The sequence below is a fragment of the Phytophthora infestans genome, genomic scaffold (genome assembly GCF_000142945.1).
Source record: "Phytophthora infestans T30-4 supercont1.182 genomic scaffold, whole genome shotgun sequence".
Classification (NCBI taxonomy): Eukaryota; Oomycota; class Peronosporomycetes; order Peronosporales; family Peronosporaceae; genus Phytophthora; species Phytophthora infestans.
Genome location: NW_003303577.1, coordinates 161,049 through 164,614, shown reverse-complemented (window position 1 = coordinate 164,614; position 3,566 = coordinate 161,049). Strand labels below are relative to the sequence as shown.

Sequence of the window (3,566 nt, the reverse complement as noted above, 5' to 3'; positions counted from 1 at the left end):
GAAGCCATCTTTTTGTCCTGTCTGGTCGTTACCTGGTTAATTACGCTAACCAAACCACCCCCTCCTCATGTTCCCTTGTTGTCTCATATGGTATGGTAGACCCGCCCTGGGTTTGATGTTGTTTGCAGGACGCGTTCCTTCCTGGCAAGGAATGGGTTTGTGTATAATCTGGTTTGAAGCGCATTGCTTCACAAAAGTGACATGAATGCGAGGCGCGCGGGGCAGCATAAGTTAATATATGCTGTTCAGATGACGGGCTCAGTATCCAATGATGCTTGCGAAATTGGCATACATCGGTGAGCAATCCCAGGGTTACCTGCGAGTAAATACGCATACTTACAACATCCTACGCATCTGCACGTAGGCAGTCGACACCATATCTTTGATTGCGACGGTCGATTAGAGCAAGGTTTGGTCATCTCCTCGGGCGAAGTATCGTTTAGGGAAGGTAGTATTTGCCGATGGCCACCATAAAAAACATCAATATTATGGCTTGAAATTGTCCCGCTGAGCTCTTTATGATGTTACTGAAGGGCCTTTCCACTATCTTTCGCATGCATTGACCATACTTGCATAGCTGACGCACTTACTGACGTATGTGCATAGATACGGGCCGACAGAGTGGCGTAGGTCCTTTCCGACTGGCATTTACTGGCTCATAAATGTATGACAAGCCCACAAAGCTACATGGCTCTAGGCAGAGTATCAAATTGTAGTGATGTTTAGACTTAATCTGAAACGTGGCTCATGTACATTATATGAAGTACTTTTGCTGCATACCTATCAACTCGGCGTGCTATTTGATATGTCCGTGCATATATCGCAAGGTCGTAAATGAGTGTGTATACCACGCGCTCGTGATATTTAAAACCTATGTATAGGATCACTGTCGCTTTCTCGGTACATTTGCGTCGTCGTGCTGGCTTACTGTGCTTACGCTTCTGATGTATCAGTCTATATGACCAAGCAGGTCACTAACTGGTCACAGGCCATATTGCCGCGAAAACTGGCAAGCTGAAACGCGCGTTCGTTCCACCCGTTAATTCACAGGCACATAATCCTACCCCGGGGGGGGGGGGTAAACCCTTAAAAACCACCGCCAATGAGCCGAGCTCTTATCTCGACCATTATGGACAGGGCACTAAAGTATAGTACTGCGTACAGACAGTTCAGCTTACCACACCCACCGGTATGGTTTGCGCTACCGCACACGTGCTCGTATCTATGTAGACAGCAACTTAATCGTCGTGTGTAGTGCTCACTCGATACTGTAGTCTCACACATTAATGCAACGTACGCTGTGAGCGCTGATGGCACAGATATCATGGTTTGCATGTATCCAAGTGAGCGAGTGTACTCTCGATCTATTGTAACGCGCAAGCAGAAAGGGACGGCCAACTTGCAAGGGTACACAGTAGATACCAGGCGCTAATTATTATATGAAACGCGCTACCCTCTGTAGGTGCGTCAACACTATTGGCAGCGCCATAGTCAGTTTACCGTATGTGCGTCTCCAAGCCTCGTACCGCCAGCCAGTATACAAAACTATGCGGGGTAAGGGGGTATAAGGCTCTTCTGCTGCTTCTTTTGCTCGATGTACTTGACGTTTCGGGCGGTCAGCTTGCGAAGTCGACTGCGCTTTCTCTCCCTTCTTGTGGGGGTAACACATCAGGAACACCACGCTCTCTCTCGAAGTTTCGCCCAGGCCTTTCCTGGGGGGCCCACTTCGCCCGCAAGAGAGTGGTTTTGGGGGGGGTTTCCTCCCCAAAACTCCACCACTTTGGGCCGTTCTCGCAGCAATACAGCGCCGCAGATGTCCCGCCGCTGATGTACCGAATGCGTAGCCGTACTGCAGCTTCCCGCACCAGACGCAGCGCGCTCGGGGGTCCGTCGTAGACCGCTGCGGGTTCAGCAGAAGCGGGTCTCTTCGCCTCGCATTGCTTGCACGTAGGGCCCACCATTTTGCAAACTGTGAGTAAATTTGCAACATATATTATTTTAACTAATTACTTGCGTCCAAATATTAGCCAATAGCATGGACATATAACGCGGATATCTATTATTTAAAACAATATATTAAAAAGTTTTATACTATACTATTTGGTTTCGCTTTCATATTAATATTATCAGATTTATAAGCAAACACATACTTTACATGCAATATAATTTGACTAAAACAATTATCTATCGTGCGCGCATGCATTCGTAGGGTGCAGTGCACGGGAGCAGATAGCGCAATGACCGTGCAACCGCGCGCCTTCATTGCACGGTGGCAGTGGTGAGTGCCAGGTGACGTAAAAAAGATATATATTCGCAAAGTCTCTACAAAAGCGCTGGTTGTGAAGCCTACTTTAATGTTAAAAATGCTATCGTCTCTACTTTAGAAAGTGTGTGAAAAATAGCATCGCCGAGATCTTACAAATGCGTCTGTGAAGCTTCCGTTAATTAAATTAATACTATTAATATCGTCTTTCCTTTGAAAAGTGTGTGGAAAATAACATCCCTGAGCTCTTACAAAATACTGGTCTGTGAAGTCTACATTAATAATAATAAATATCTCTATATGAGATGTGTGCAGAGCTCTTAGAAAATAAAGTGGTTAGTGTGCCCGATTTGCAGTACATACGACAGGTTTTGCGCAATAATCAAGTATCTGCGCAGCTCGCCTGGCTGTTTGCAACAAATCAATGCGTTTCGTGCTCGGCAGAAATGTTTACCTTACGTCCAATCGCGAGGGCGAGAGGCGGTCTGATCGTGCGACAGATTCAGTCAGTGTCGCAGGTCGGCAGGTATTGACCAATCAGGGCGCGAGTTAATTGTGTCACGCTTTTGGATATAATTGTAATTTTTGCATAGTTAGGTCGAGTCAGAAAGATAGGCACGGTCGGTACGATGGGAGGAAACTGTATTAGACAAGCCGACTGTAGCCAGGCGAAAAGGCAGGCAAAAGCAGCAAGAGGGGAAACGGACGGGACTGATTGACAGACGGACGGACGGACGGACGGACAGACACGCTACAAGGGTAGAAGCGGAGAGACTAGCGCTCTGGGCGCCCGCTCCGCGGACGCTAGGGCATGGTTGGTTGGTGAAGTGTGAGCTGAACACCTCCGCTGCGCTGCGGTGTGCTTAGCGTTTCTACTTAGAGCGAAGCTACCAATAATAAATGTAAACTGTGATCTACTTATGTTACGCTGCAAAACAACACCGCCCACGGTATCCTTAGTGCTCACATGTTATGGTAGACATGACCAGGATTTAACGTGATCTGCCAGGTGAGCACCATCTTACCCGGGAAGGTTTTGTCTATAATATCATTGGAGCGCATAGCTCCCAAAATGACACCAATCAGAGGCGCGCGTGGTTGCAAATGTAATATACGCTGTGCGAAAGACGGGTCAGTACCAATGATGACTAGAGACGGATTTGAACCGTCATTAAAGGATTTGCAGTCCTTTACATTACCATTATGTTATCTAGCCAAAAAATAAATTAGAATATATGAATAAAAATAAAAAATTTTTTACCTATAAAAATAAAATTATTTTAACAAATGGATCTTCTTAAAA

At 46.3% G+C, this 3,566-nt stretch overlaps 1 non-coding gene across 1 annotated transcript; it reads right to left on the bottom strand.

The window, feature by feature from the left end:
- Nucleotides 1-3,408: 3,408 nt before the first annotated feature.
- PITG_31252 lies at nt 3,409-3,479 on the bottom strand. The gene has a single exon. It is a non-coding gene; the product is annotated as a tRNA-Cys (tRNA).
- Between the last annotated feature and the right edge of the window lie 87 nt (nt 3,480-3,566).